Source organism: Pleurodeles waltl, chromosome 8 (assembly GCF_031143425.1).
Source record: "Pleurodeles waltl isolate 20211129_DDA chromosome 8, aPleWal1.hap1.20221129, whole genome shotgun sequence".
In the NCBI taxonomy this organism is placed as follows: domain Eukaryota; kingdom Metazoa; phylum Chordata; class Amphibia; order Caudata; family Salamandridae; genus Pleurodeles; species Pleurodeles waltl.
Window position 1 is genome coordinate 1,440,807,007 of NC_090447.1, and position 16,894 is coordinate 1,440,823,900.

The window sequence follows — 16,894 nt, forward strand, 5'->3', positions numbered from 1 at the left end:
CCACTCTCGGACCCACTCAGACTCTTGTGCACCCACTCACAGGCCCACTCAGACACTTACACACCCACTCACAGCCCCAGTCAGACCCATAAACACCCACTTCTTTTAGATTTCTTTGCATCATTTTTTTGGCCCCCGTAAGGGATCTCCCCCTTTGCATACATTATGCCTGGCACAGGCATAATGTAGCCAAAGGGTTACAAAGTGGTGCACTGTATGCATTGCACCACTTTGTAAATTTGGCGCAGAGATTTTGGTCTCGTTGGGCCACAATAACGTTAAAAAAATGAAGCTAATGTGGTGCAAGGAGGCTCTACACGCTCTTAAATCAGCCCCTTAATCTGTTAAACAATTATGTGCAGTGGATTTTGAAAGGGCTCAAGTCACATGTTCCAAAATGTGCCAAACAGCCCATGTTTTCACCCATGCAGACTTGTGCATTTGTAAACCCCTATTAGTAATCAAGAGGCTCATGTTTTCATTCATTTGGTCTGAGCACATTCAAACTGCTACCATTGGCACACTACACATGCAAGTTCACACCTGCGCTGTCAGCAGTTATTTAAACTGTGCTCTTATAGACATACATGCTTCTTGTCTCTTCCACATCCTATAAAAGTACAAATAACAGAGAAAACAGACTCAGGCTGGTAGAAATCCAGTCCCTGGGTGACTCACTTAACATTTCTACATCCTACAAATCAGGTAAAGATAACAGCTGTTTTTATTGGAAAGACTGCAATTGTGGCAATGCATTAAAAAACTCTTAAGCCCTACAATCAGTAAAACTGATAAACTGTGAATTGGGCAGCTATTATAACTTTTGGAGGATCTTGTTCTCTCATCCTTCGAGAGAGTTTCACAAGACAGTTCAAGCAACACAGGAAATTAGTTTGGGGGCTGAGTTTCCAAAGATTGAACATTTAAGGATTTCTTGATTAGACCTGTGCACTGACTTTTTCTATAGCAACAGAGAGAAGCTTATCCAAAGACTTGTGAAATCAAAAATTGGACTGTTGTTGTATATTAGAAAGACAAGTCAACATATGTTGCAATAATATGTTGTCCTCCTATTTTCTCTTGCAAATGGTATGATGTTAACTAAGGAATATTTTTGAAAACTTGACAATCATTTTTTTGTTGTAGTACCTTGATGATAATGCATGTATGTTTGCTTCTTGCAGATTGAACACCTGAGTTTGGGATGACAAGAAATCTTGTGCACTAACCCACTGACCAGTAGCCGTATACCGAGTGCGAATAGACCAGTCACTTGATGACACAAATCTGAGGTGGCCAACCATAGAAGGAACTGGTACTTTTTTCTATTTCTTTCTGTGTCCCAACCCCCCTTCCCTTTGGGGACTTCTCCGGGTGCAGTAGCAATCTAAAAGGAGGCTACCTGTAGCTAGTCCTGAGACGGATTCAGGGATGAGCTTCGCCCCATCAGAACCACCTGGAGTTTAGGTGAGTTGCATGAGACAGCAGAGCAAACTATAACTTGCATCCCCGGCATGACCTGCTTATGACCTCATATATTACATCCCTCATGTCATGTTCTATGGTATTATATTTTCTTCCCTACCTATTCTCACTTTAATAAAGTTCAATAGGTAGGGAAAAATTATTATAAGTTTCTGTATATTTTTTTTTTAAGTTATTGAGTACCTCGGCACTACCTGGGAAGTACTGCAGTACTAAAAAAAAAAAAAGATTTTCTAAAAAAATCTTTAAAAATTGTCAAAACAATGTAAAACACTATATTTCACAAACATAGTGTTGCTCAAATTTTACCATATTTAATTCCATCAACAAAAGTGTACGGACTACTGCAGAAATACCTTAAGTGTGAAAAAAGCGTTTTTAAAAACGCATTTCCCAAACAAATACAGTACTTACTAATTACTAGGTACTAGCGCAGTACTCCTAAAACTTATTTAAACACATGTAAAAAATATAAAAACATTTCCCTATCTATTACCACTTTAATAAATTGGTAATAACCACTGAAATAACCAAAGGATAAAGCTTAGTTATAGTTAGGAAAACTTTTTCCCCATACAAACCAAACTTGAACTACACTAATTTTACAAATTCTGAAGTTATAATTATAACTTATTTACAATGTATTTAGGGCCATATGTACGAAAGCTTTTCCCCATAGAGACAGAATGGGTAAAATCCTTTCGTACATCTGGCCCTTAGTACCTTCAAATTATTATAAGTAGCACAGGGACCCTAACTGGAGTAACACAATTTTTCAAAATGTTTTACCGCCAATTAGCAGAGGATCTGTGACAATTTTCTTTTTTAAAAGCATGTGCTCCGGCACCACACTTAATAAGCCCCTTGGGGTGAGCCAGGGTCCAAGTGTGTGGCAAAAAAAATATTTTGGGAAGGAGAGCACATGCCTCCCCCCGGAGCCTCTGTGAGGCCCCAGAGGGCCCCATCTGTCAGGGCCGATGTGTAATATGCTCAGAGGAGGGCATGCAACATCCCTCCCTAACCCTTTATAGGCCCCAGGACCCCATTCCCCGGGACCACCCACTATAGCTCACACCCTCATTATGCATTGCTAATTACCCCACATATTACATCACACATGACATGTTCTTTGAAATTATTGATAATATCGCTATGAATGGTGAATTTCAGTGGTTTTGTATGTTTAAAACATTATATTGTCTCTGAAATTCCCACATAAATATACCGCTTCTTTAACTTTTGTATTTTTCAGTGAACATATATATATATGGTGGTCGCCAGTATGTAGTTATAGTTAGGACCATGTTTCCACTGAAAGCGTTTTTTGACTTGCCTACATCGTTGGCTCTGTTTTCCCCCAAAAAAATTCCTGAGAAGTTTGTTCTACATGGAAAGCTTTGGGGTGATCCATAAAGCGGGGGCCAAAAAATAGGGGGGGGGGCAGAAAAGTGTGTTTCTCATTATAATTCCCACAGAGATTTTAGACATGACTAGAGCCCGAACCACTGGACGTAATTACACCAAATTTGGCTGAAATGTAGCTCTTAGTCCAGAAAGAGTGCTTTTTATTATTTGGTGTAAATCCGCTGAGTAGCTTTTTTGAGATATTAAAAGAAAAGGAAATATAGCTATCTAGGGGCACGAATGGTTCACGAATAATAACGAGCTCCTGCAGGGAAATGCAGAGGTCTGATTGGCTTCCAACACTTCAGCCAGGAAGTGTTGGCAGCCATCTTGGGACGCACAAAAGAAGATTTTAAAAAAGAAAATGGGCTAGAGTAAAAAATAATTTTGCTGCGAGTCATATATATATATAAATACATTATCAAAACAATATCCTTTCAGGCTTAGAGGTGCTGCATAAATTATGCAAAAAAGAAGCAGAGAACTCTATGTAGTTCCCAAGTTTAGGTAGAAAGCAGCTTCTATACAGAGCACCCTACAACCCCACGCACACTCTAAAGCTCCTCACCTCAAATGTCTCTTTTTGTAGCCAAGTCTTTATGCATAGGATTAGAACAGTGCGATCCCCCCAAGCTAGAAAGAAACAACGTCTTTTGCCATTTATGCAGCAAAATCTTTAATCATAGGATTAAAAGCATGTGTTTCACTATCACTACAAGTCAAAACAATACCTTTGCATGTCTACAGTGTCTCCTGAATTATGCAAGAATTATGCTTTCCACCTAAACTTGAGAAATATAAAAACGCCTTGGTTATTCCCCTTTGTTTGCTTTTAGTTTTCTCTGCCATAAGGGACTGGAAAATAAATGCCATGTTGGTTGGGTTGTTGCTGAGAGGGACAGTGGTGGTATGAATACATTTGGAGTCTCCCTGGGGGGTGGTATCTCCATTAAAAGGCTGCATTTGTTGAGGCTGCTAACACTTTTCCTGGGAAAAAATGCAGAAGTGTAGATGTTTTCAAACACTCACTTACACACCCACGCACGGTGTTCCTGTAAGGACGTGTACTCCCGTCCACATTCGAGTGTGATTTGATATCTGTGTACCTTTGGAATGGGCGTGAAGGTGCAGCGTGCCAGTATGATGTGCTCGGTGAGCTCGAGCACAAAGCTGTGATGGAACAATAGCAGCGCGGGTATTAGACGGGGCAGAGACCTGCTCCAGGGCCTGAATACGCGCAGGCAAGGGAAAGCTACCACCCGAGCTTGTCTCCGATTTAAGGCCTAGTTGAGAAAGCAAGAAAGGAGTACAAAAGGAGGGAAAATAATATTTTGTGGAACGACAAAGCGATCGTTGTTTGCTGCATCTCAAATTTTGTCAGGCATTTGTCCTGACTTGTTTTCATGCCCAAGGCCAAAAAATGGTCATGCGTGGATTAAAAACGAGCCAGTGGAGTTATGCGGCTGTGGAAGTCTATTTTATACTGCATGGAAGAATACATCAGGTGGCAAGGAAAGGTAAACTATGCGGCTAGAAATGGAAAATTATGTGGCATAGTACCCATTCCGAGATAACACGGTCTGTGCCTTTAAACTGTATTTGTGCCCTCATTTTAACAAACGTGAGGTAAATGAAAGGAATTAAAGTGGCTTTAAGAATACAGAGATTCCTTAAGAGAAAAACTATATGCAGTTAGAAAATTGTATCCAAAATGTTATCCTCCAGCGAGTCATGATTCATTTTTTGCTTACATGGAAGCAAAGGAACACCATTTTATTTAAAAACGGCCTCGCAGCATGGACGTCAGTTCACCAAAACGCCAGGGGTAGCGGAAGTGACATCACACGCCATTTAACCTTTACTTTCACTCACACACATATGCTCACACAAAGATACATTTAATCATGCACACACTCTCACCCTCAAGCGTGCACACAACATACAGTTAAAAGTGTTTTTACTTACGTCAGCTACGAAGGAGGGCCATATTCCAGCTAACTGTACTGCATTTTTTATTACACTAATAGTGATAATATATTAATATGTTATCACTATTAGTGTAATAAAAAAACTGATTCAAAACAAGGCAGTGAAGCCCCAAGCAACGTCCATAAAGACGAGCTGCCCCTGTGTTCTTGGCACTGATTTTGCCACCTCTGAGGCCAGGGGTCACAGAGGGAGTGGTCGCAAGGGGCAAGCTGGGGGGTCACAGCTGCGACCGCTGGCGGCCCCTAAATGCCCCGCACAGTATAGTATGTAATGTAGAAATGGCTCACTTGAAGGCATTTTATAATTACAGAGATCATCATAAGAGCGACAACATGTTTCAGAAGATGGATTACGTTGTCAGTGTGGTGACTTCATTTATACATGGGTGCAGCTGTGGTTAAACAATCACGTTTTCCAGTGGCTGTAATGTGTGCAACCAAGCATTCAAGGCAAAAAGATAACTGTATTACATACAGCTCCAGTACAGCCTCTTCCGCTCAGAGCACAGCTCAAATTGCACCACAGTCCAGACTGTAGTGGGTCGATTGCATTGGGTGAAATGAGACGCACACACCTTGATTGAGGGCACTGGGGAAAACTGCGTCAGCGCAGCCCCGTCTTTATTATATAGCATCAGACCTGCGCTCCGCCCGGACGTGTGGAACAGGATACAAAGTATGGGAGAGTCTGGATGGCTCTCTTTACTTCACGCAGAAAAGCAAGTGAGTGCATACAATAGAATATAACCAACCAAGGGGATCCAATACCGAATTGCTTGAGACCTAAACGAAAACAAAAGAGAACAGAAGCACGGAGAGGAGAAGAAGAATAAACAGAGAACAGAACGGAAAATTGTCAATGTTCACAGGAGCACCCAAGTGTCGCACACCCTGCCAGCTCACGGTGGGCAACTGGTCACTCCAGCCCCTGGAGCAATTCTTCGGCCTCTGACATGTGACGCCACAGGGGTCCAGCAGACAGATGGTGACTCCGAGACATCGCCTGTGACTAGCCTAGATTACAGACAACTTCTTTGAGCTGGCTGTTTGGCGCGGGGTTGGGACGCAGATGATACTTTCCACCTCTGGCGAGCGATCCTTCATGGCCGGTGTCTCCAAACGGCGGGTCACACGCACAGGGCACCGCTCCCGGAGCACTTTCTGTCCCTCCATCACCGCTCTGGGATACACCCGTCGCTTCGTCTATCTCTCCGTCCTCTCCAGACGGGGTCGAGACCCCTGCTCTCCTGAAGTGTGACGCGTTCCTGGTAACCCTCTGCCTACCTCGGGCTGCCGTTATCATGGCGCCTCGAACGCCGATGATCTGCCATGGTTCTGGCTCAAATGGTGTTTGGAATTTTCCTCCTGGCCGACGACTCTTCCCTACCACCATATCACCTTCCTGAAAGTCTATAAGTCTACTTCGCCGTTTTTCAGTAGCTTTCTGATTAGTGAGTTCTCGGTGATGCTGGGTGGCTTCTACATCTAGTTCTGGCGACACCCAGTGAGGACCAGATGGGATGCAATCTTGCGGTGGGACTTTGAACATCAATGCGGCAGGTGCACATCGGGTAGTACTATGTGGTGTCGGCTAAAAACACTCAGGAATTGTTGCAGACATTGTTCGCCATCTTCTCTTTGTTTGATACCTATTCTGAGGGCTCGGTTCAGAGTTCGCATAAATCTTTCAACGTCCCCATTAGCCTGAGGCCAGTATAGCATGACCTTGCGATGACGTATGGCCAGCCCATCCAGGTAGGACCGAAACTCTTGTCCATGAAACGGGGGCCCATTGTCTATCCTGATCTCATCAGGGAGCCCGAACATGGCAAATGTCTTTTGAAGTACTGGCCGTACATTCTCGAATGAAGTAGATGACATGACGTCGACAACGGGAAACTTAGTACATGGGTCCATAAGGACGACTGTCAGCCGCCCATCCGGGAAACTGCAGAAATCCATGCTCACTTTTGCCCATGGCTTCTGACTAACCGGAACCCACTCCTGATGGTTCTGTTCCTGGAGAAGAACGGCACCAAGGCCCACTGGGCTTGCATCTACTACCACCTCCGTCCGTCGGTGAGGGTTAAAGTAGGCCATGGTTGGCTTATCCAGTAGGCCTGTTTTGATGTCTGCAAACACCTTGTCTGCGGCCGGGCTCCACTCCCACCGGTGCACTCCTTTGGTGAGCTGCCAGAGAGGTTCCGCCATTGTAGCAAGCTGCGGAATGAACCTTCCGCAATATGTCGCCATGCCCAGGAAACTTCTTACTTCCGTGGGGTTTTTGGGAATCGGGGCCTGACGAATGGCATCAGCTTTACGCGGGTCCACTTGTAGACCATTTGTAGTAAACAATCCACCAGACTGAATACCAATTTCAGGGTTTATTTAGATAATATCCAATCTACGTCCAGCCGTTACAATCTCCCCAGCGCGAATGCCTCCTACCTCCCCCGCGCTCCTCGTTCCCCATTCCACATTCCACAATCCACATTCCACCCGTGATTACACTTGCTCATGTAACACACTTTCCCTCTTTAAACAAAAATAAATAATTAGCATAAATGTACATATGACAACCAAATGATGAACAAATATAACTAAAAACAATGTCAACATAATGCAATAAAAACATTCTAACACAATGCAATACAACATTGTAAAAAGAGTTCACTTTTCCTATTGTTCTCTTTTTTACTAAACAAAATCTTTGAACTTGGTAGGTTGGCGCCTTGTCCTGGAATTGGACTTTACTCGTGATGCAACTGAGGTATCCCCCATAGCAACATTAACATCACTATCACATAACTCCATCGACTCTACCTCTCCAGATCCATCCTCCACAACCCCCTGTTGATCACAACCAATCCCTCCATTCCTGTATTCCCCAGACTGCATACCATTATGAAACTTAATCCATGGATGTATTGCATAATTCTTGTCCTGGCATTTACCATTCCATGCACACTTAGCTAATCTATTCACATTCCAGACTTTGCCATCCTGCGTAACAACACTATTCCTGAAAACTTTTATCACTTTCAAAGCCTCTCCAAACTTAGCCGCCCCTTTCACCATGAAACCAGATTCACGCACCTTCACCCAATCACCCACCTCAAAACTAGGTTCTTTCACTTTCCACTTATCATCATACCTCTTCTTGAAATATTCTTGTTTTCTCCTTACCCTTTCTCTGACTTCTTCTACTGAAACTACCTCCCAATCTTTACTCTGCTTCTTCTTAAACCACCATGGGCACAATTTAGACACAGGATGTCTGCCTTTAAGTAATTTGAACGGACTCACCTCTGTAGTACTTTGCGGAGTAATACGATAATACCACAACTTCTCCCTCAATTTCTCTTTCCACAAACCACCAAATCCACGCGCCCAGAAAATACTATCCTTAAGAACTCGATTGAACCTCTATACTTGACCATTACCTTTAGGATCATATAAAGGAGTAGTTATATGTTTGATGTTACTGTATTTAAATTTTTTTTGCATCTCACCAGAAGTTAACTGGACACCATTGTCCGAGATCAAAATTTCTGGATAACCTTCCCTCGCAAACACTTCTTTAAAAAATTAAACGATAGTTGCTGATGTCCCCTGGGCAACCAATTTCACCTCTGGCCATTTAGAAAAATAATCTATCAATACCAAAGCATAACGTGTATCTGTTGGAAGGGAAAAAAATGGGCCCAAAATGTCAAATCCCAATTTCTGCCATGGAGAATTCGGTCAGGGAACAGGAATCAGGGGAGCAGGCACAGTCTTCAACATTTTCTCTGCATTAACACACACACAACACTCCCTCACTACCCTGTCCGCCATTTTATCTAGCCCTGGCCACCAAAAACAAGTGCGAATCAATCTTTTCATGGATGACATTCCTGGATGTCCCTCATGTGCCAATCTCAAAATCACTTCTTGCATTTCCTTGGGAGGGATGCATTTCCCATTCTTAAACAACAATTCATTCTCTAAATCCAACTCATCTTTAACCTTACTAAACGGCTCTATTTCAGCAGATACATTACTCCACCGTGGCCAACCATCTCTGACATATTTCTTAACTTCCTGGAGTACTAGGTCCTCTTGACTACATCTGATCCATTCATTCTCTTCTATACAACCAAATTCAGCAGACATATAACCAGACACAGCAGATACAATGTCACACTCCAAAATACCCTCAAAACCTTCTCTCTCATTTTGCGGAAGGCGCGATAAACAATCTGCAACAGCATTGTTTTTTCCTGGCACATATTCAATCTTAAAACAATACTCCTGCAACCTGGAGACTAATCTGGCAATACGGGCAGTAGCATTCCAGCCTCCACCTGGAGATAAAATCCCAACCAAAGGCTTGTGGTCCGTTTGCAGAATAAATTTAGACCCCCAGATATAGTCCGGGAAATGTTCAACAGCCCAAATGCACGCTAACAATTCTTTTTCAATCACTGCATACCTTCTCTCTGCCTCAGTCAGAGTACGAGAGGCAAAGGTAACATTCCATTTGTCCTTCCCACACAACTGAGACAAAACCCCACAATCCCATACATGCTTGCGTCCACTGTTACAATGCATTGTGCCCCCACACAGAAAGGCTTCAAAGTAGGTGCCTCAACAATTTCCTTTTTGATCATCTCCAATGCATCACTTTGTTTATCTGTCCAAGCATACTGAACGCCTTTGCGTGTAAGTTCCCTCAAAGGTTCCATTTTGGAAGCAAAATTCTTGATAAATTTGCTCTAATATTCACACAAACCGGTGAAAGATAATAACTTCTCCCGATTGTCAGGAGCAGGAGCATTGACAATTGCTTCAACAAGAGACCGTTTGGGAACCACCCCTTCACTTGAAATGGTGTGATCTAAGTACTCAACAGATTAAAAAAAAAAATTGCATTTCTTCTCCTTCAAGGTTAAACCATTCATACTCAGTACTTTACACACATTCTCTACATGCTGTTCATGTTCTCTCTCATCCTTCGAGAAGATTAAAACGTCGTCTTGAAAACATTTCACGTATTTGTCCATGTCCTTAAAAAGATGAAACATCGCTCTCTGGAAGACAGACGCAGCTGATGCCAAGCCAAAAGGCATCCTTCTAAACTGGTATAAGCCTTGCGGGGTGATAAACGCTGTTAAATGTCTAGAGTCTTCCGTTAATTCAATTTGATGGTACGCTGATCTCAAATCCAATGTGGAAAAGATTTTCGCCCCTTCCAACATACTAATAACTTCATTGATCTTAGGCAAGGGATGACAATTCACAACAATGTTGGCATTTACAGCTCTCAGATCAACACACAGTCTCAAAGTTTTGTCTAACTTCCGTGCCAAAACAATCGGAGAAACCCACTCGGAGGATTCAATCTCCTCTATCACACCTTCATTCACCATTTCAGATAATATCTGTTTTAATTCTTCTCTTACACTGATGGGAACATTCCTAAGTTTCTGTATCACAGGTTTAGCATAAGCTTTAACTTTAATTCTGTGGCTATAATTGGCTAATTTGCCCAATTTACTAGTGAAAACTTGTGGAAATTTAGACGCTATCCACTCAGTTGTTTCCTTTGACTCTACCACTAAGACAGGCTCGCTACATCGGGGGTTCAATATTATCCCCAGTTTGCCTTGGTCTCTCCATCCCAAGACATTCACACCTTTAGCCGCAACATACAATTTAATGCTTGCACATCTCCCTTTAAAATTGATTACTGTATCAACAAAACCAATCATCTCAATAGTACCCCCTTCAAAACTTTCCGCAATAATATCAGACTCTTTCAAATCTCTCCTCTCCCAAACCCCATCAAAAACTTGTTTAAAACAATCCAGTGTGACAATAGTCCAAGGCGACCCCGAATCTGCCATTAATTCCAATTTCCTTCCAGCAACTAGCACCTCGCATCTTGGTTGACCTAAACGTACATACCCAACTTCATCTCCTTGCTTAAGCGACAACACCATGCCTCTGCACTCGCCACCAGACTCATGACACTCTTCACCATCTTTCTTAATACTCACACACGCCATCTTTCCTTTGGTAACACAGTTACCTTTTTTTACATCTTTGCATACCCGAGCAAAATGTCCCAACCTTCCACACTTCATGCACTCTTTTCCAATCGCTGGACACTGAGGTGATGATGCTAGATGGTTCAAGCTACCACAACGGAAACAGGAAGGTTTATCCATCCTGTCATGTTTCCCATATTTCTTCCCTGTTGTGGTATGCTTGACAGAAGAATTACCACTCGCCAATGCACCCACCACCTCAGATTCTAAACATTTGACTTTATCAGCATCTTGTACTGTTCTCATCCAGTGCTCGGATTGCTCTAGAGCCTTTTCAGTAGAAATTACATCCTGTAATTTAGGGTCCCCCAGAACCCACAGATGCTCTTGGATTTTCCTACTCTTGACATGCACTATAACTTGATCCCTGATCATCTCATCAGTCATATCTCCAAAATTGCAATGTACAGATAATCCACACAGTGCTGTAAGGAACTCATCAAATGTTTCTTCTGAATGCTGTACCCTTGTGTAAAACTTGAATCTATTTAATGATAGACTTGCAGTAGGTTTGAACCTCTTCTCCAATCTCATAAGCGCCTCTTGAAAGACGTCCATCCCACCATCTGCCTGATCTTGTAATGGTATAGGGGGTAAAGTTCTGAAGACCATTTGCCCCTCAGAACCCAAACAATGCAATAAAATATTTTTCTTCCTTTCCTGTGACATGTCGTCATCATCAATAGCTTTCATGTAGGTTAAGAACTCCTCCTTCCACTTAGACCAGTGCATTGGTGGATCACCCTTGCTCTGTAAAAATTTAGCTGGTGGTTCAAACTGCATTCCTCTCCTTATTTACAATGAGAGAAGAGAAAAATAACACAAAAAGAAAAGAAAACCAATGCAACCACTTGTAGACAAGCAATCAAAATATGTATCTGTATCCACCAATTATTCTTCCTTGAAAGTCTGTATTTCCAAAAGGAACTGAACTTTAGTCCCTTTTTAGTGTCAACACAAATGTTTATTAGTCCTTCCTCACTGACACTGAACGAAACAAAGTCCTTTCTCAATATCCACACCTCGGAAATAGGCTCTGCCCAAAACGAAATCAAAGGGCAGGATATGCAGTCAGATTCGAGCTGAAATGCAGGACACAGGTAAGAAACAGTCCCCCATACAGGTAAATAGAAAAAAAAAAAATCACGCGTGGACCTCAAAACCCTTCCGAGCTTGAAGATTCGAGTAGGCCTCCAGGCATAACAACACAGAACCAGTGTCACACGGCGCGACGTTTAAAATTGTGCTGTGCGAGTATTCACAACAGCTTTTACTAAAAAACGAAGGCAGAGAAAGTTGGAAAAAAACCAAGTAACAATAGTAAAAATGTCAAACTTGGAAAAGAACGTCCCCCTTTACCGCCGAATACAATTCTCCAGTCAGTTTTCCTTTCACAATGCACTCGGCTCCTCGTTCCTCAGAGAATACAGCTTTCTCTGTGTTGCTCAGCAGTGCTGCTTGATAGTTTACGCGTGGTTAATGTAGAACTCGTCGCCAAAATGTAGTAAACAATCCACCAGACTGAATACCAATTTCAGGGTTTATTTAGATAATATCCAATCTACGTCCAGCCGTTACAATCTCCCCAGCGCGAATGCCTCCTAACTCCCCCGCGCTCCTCGTTCCCCATTCCACATTCCACAATCCACATTCCACCCGTGATTACACTTGCTCATGTAACACCATCTTTTGTGAAAACATATCCAAAGAACTCCACCGATGTTTGATAAAACGCACAGTTCTTCTTGTGGTCAGCCCCGCATCTGCTAATCTCTGCAGCGTGGTCCTGAGATGGCGATGATGTTCATCTCTATTCCTGGAGTGTATGAGGATGTCATCACTCAAGTTGATCACCCCCGGCAGCCCTGACAAAGTCTCTCTGATTGCATTCTGGAATACTTCAGCTGCCGAGGATACCCCAAAGCTCTGTCTCTTATACCACCGGAGCCCCACGTGCATTGAGAACGTGGCGATGTTCCTGCTATCGGGATCCAGTTCCAGCTGATGATAACCAGCATTAAGGTCCAATTTCGAGAACCACTGTGCCCCATTCAGGTCTGCTATGATGTCATCCATCGTAGGTGTTATGTGTCTCTCTCTTCGGATGGCTTTGTTTGGTATGCGCATATCGACACAGAGGTGAATAGCTCCCGGTTGCTTGGGTTTCGACGCTATCACCAAAGGCGAAACCCACAGTGTTGGCCCTTCCACCTTTTCTATTACTCCCTGGTTTTCGAGCAGCTGCAACTCTTTTTCCACCACTGGTCGCAAGTGGAACGGTACACGGCGGTGTCTTAGGGCAACTGGAGTGACACCTGGGCCTATGTGAAGTTTGATTCGTTTGCCTTTTAGCCGTCCCAACCCTTCGAAGAGCTGCGGAAACTCGCTAATAAGATGTTCAACATGGGACTCATATACTTGTCGCGCGAAGAATACCAACTCCAGCTCCTCCGCGGTGTGACACCCCAACAGAGTGCCTCGGTCTCCAGTCACCACATAAAATTTTGCTTGTGTCGAGAGTTTTCCACTGGTTACTGCCACTTCCACCGTACCCTTCAGAGGAAGCGGCTCTCGACCCCCGTAGTTGTATATTTTGGTGGTGGTTGGGGTAAGAGATGGTGTAGGGGTCAACTGTCGAAACAGGGTGTCATCCATTACGTTTACGGACGCCCCGTATCTATAAGTACTGTTGCTGACATGCCGTTGACCTGTATGTTGCTCATGGGTGGCGGTCGTTTCTTCTGTTGTCTCCCGCCAGTGAATGAGATTACAAAGATGTCTTCGTCCTCATCGTCTTCAAAGACGGGCATTCCTTGGGCTGTGTTTTCTCTGGAGTCGTCATTTTCTTTGATCACGCTCCTGACCTTAGGATCCTTTCCCTTCTGGTCTCCTTGCCTGTTTCTCCCTGACTTGCACACTTTTGCAAAATGGTTATTTTTGCCACACCGGTTACACGTTTTTCCCTTCGCCGGGCACCTCATCGTTAGTTTGTGTTCATATCCGCAGCTTCCGCAGGTGCGTTCACTGGGTCTGAAAGAGTTCGGCCTGCGTCCTGGTGATTGGCGGGTTTGAATGGCATCTATCTGCTCTTCTTTCACCTGGACTGGACGTGTGGTTGAGGCAGCTGCCAACGATTGTCCTCTCACCGCCGCCATGGCATCCGCCCGGACCGCTGATAGTTCGTGTGAGCGTGCCAGGCACCAGGATTTCGTCGAGGGAGATGCCTTGCTGGCGGAAGATTAGTTTTCTCAGGGCATTGGACCGGCATCCCTGAATAATATGGGCTCTAATCTCCTCATGTTGATTGAGTCCTACGCATGAACTTGCTAGCTTCCTCAGTCGTGCATAAAACATGTCCACTGACTCGACATCCGTTTGTTGAGCCTGGCGGAGTTTGAAGCATTCCTAATCTGGATTTAGTTGTGGGTCAAAATGTTTGTTCAGGGCTACAACTGCCGTGTTAAAGTTCGACTTGTCACCTGTGTCTGGGAGTGAATCAAATAACTCTTGCAGCTCGTCTCTGCCCATCAGCAGCATGAGGGACCTGCGCACCGCTCCTTCTGTTTCTCTTGTGGCGCAGAAATAGTTTTCTAGGCGATTTAACCATAGGCGCCATCTTGGCGCTGCTGGGACCAGGTCAACCAGTTGGCTAAATGGGGGCAGCGCAGTGATTGAGGAATGAGCACTGACGCTCAATTGCGCGGGCAGCTGGGGGTTTTCTTGCGGTGGTGCACTCATTTTGCTACCCCTTGTGTGGGCACTTTTTATTTGTTGCTGCTAAGATGCAGGTTTGCTTATTTTTTCGTTAGTCTTTTATTATTTTTTTCTTATTGTGCGTGTATATACTTTTCCCCCTTCTCAGTGTCCTTCTGTGCACATTTCACTCTTCTTTTTTTTTTTTTTTTCTTCTCTCTCTCTCTGGGGGCTCCCTGAGGATATGTCTATTAATTGCACGGGGCTCCTGCCCCTCCGGCTCTGTGTACCGCGCTCCCTCCTCCAGGGAACGCAGCGTGAGCTTTCAGTTGCCGTTGCTAGGCAACAGGGTGTGCGCGTGTGCCTCCCAGAGTGCACCCTCCCCCATCTGGTGTTAATAGGCCTCGGGTGGGAGCGCTCGGCTAGACTCACTGCCGGAGGCAGGACAGCTTCCTCCTTCCTTCAGGCCGCGTCCGGGAACTACGAGGCACCGAGCAGCGTAGCAGGCTCAGGTGAGGCAGCGACTCCGCTCGCACAGCAGCTCTCACCGATGAGGAGGCGGGGCTCGCCTCTTCGGGGTAAGATGCGAGGCGCGCTTCTTCCTTACTCTTGGCCAGCGTCGATCGGGTTTTTTTTTTCTCTTCGATCCACCACAGGTTCACGCAGCGTGGCGCGGGATCGTTATAAATTCCGTGCCCCTTCTGCCTGGCATCACTCGCCTGTTCTCACTGATGCGCAACGCGTGAGTTCATAGGCCCGCTCTTCGCCAATGTAGTGGGCCAATTTGCATTGGGTGAAATGAGACACACACACCTTGGTTGAGGGCACTGGGGAAAACTGCATCAGCGAAGCCCCGTCTTTATTATATAGCCTCTGTCCTGCGCTCCGCACGGACGCGCGGAACAGGATACAAAGTATGGGAGAGTCCGGATGGCTCTCTACACAGACCACAAGGTTCGAGCTGCAGGTAGAGTGCAAGTGCAGGTATTACAGGTGGTACCATTCTAGGCCTTACAAAACCACACACCCGTCCTCCCATTTATAAAACCAACAAACCAGTGCTTAATTTGAGCTTGTTGTTTCCGGTGCTGAGCACCGGCACTTATTTTTGAGGGCCGGGGCTTATTCTTCTGCCTCAAGCATTTGCTGCGAGCAAAAGACACATATGGAAAAGACGGAGGAAGGGAAAAACGAAAAAGCGTCACAAAGGGAGAAAGTAGAAAGCTGCAAGAGTGAGCAGAATGGGCAGGGAGTGGCTTTATGTGGATTGAAGGGGCCCGAGATGGCTTCAGGATTACGCCGCCTCAGTATTCCGTGTTCACACATTTAATTGCAGCAGCCGCGTGTTTAAGAGAAGGGCTTTGGGGACCGGCACCTTTTTATTTACAAATTAAGCACTGCAACAAACTATATGCAAGATAGGAAACTGTATGACAAGCAGCTTAAATCTAAAACTTGTTCTAGTCACGCTATCACTTGAATGCGAATTGCTGGGTATTCCACCTGTAAACCTGTACCTCCCATTCTTCTTTTGGTGACATCCATCTTCTCGTGTTCGGTAATTCAGTTCTGACTCTCGGACGAAGCTAGTTCACTTGTTCCACATAAAGTGTGTATTGCCTGTTGTCCGTGTTTAGACCGCACACTCCGAACTTTGACACTTTGCATCACAGTTTCACCACCTTTGGGACTAGACTGCCCAGCACCCCTCCCTGTGAGGTTGTACTATCTGGCACACTATCAATTTAATTTTAATCTGTGCCATACATTATGAATTTCTATTCGTTCTTTACATTCTTATTCTATCCCCCCAATTATTTGATGCCACCTGTTCTCCATCTAACCAGCTCAAGTGTCATACAGGGGCGTTGACCTTCTACTTGAAGCCCCCACAGCCAGACAGACTCATTACTAATATACTTTAGCCTCTGAACACGTATCGTCACTTGTTTTTCTACGAGGGGACAGGACCAGCACTTCATGAATTAATTTGCATGTATTTTTTTTAGATTTTAATTATTATAATCTTAATGGTTTGCAACTTTGTGATTCAATGTGTTTAATTGGCATGGATGTTTTTGGTTCAAACTGGCTAAAAAGACTAAATAATACAGCCAATTAGTATTAATTAGTGTGTCTTCTTCCACGGACTTAAAACTGCATTGACTACATATTAGCAGACATATTTTATTGAAGAATATCTGTTTGGTGGGATCTGTTAATCCATGGTCC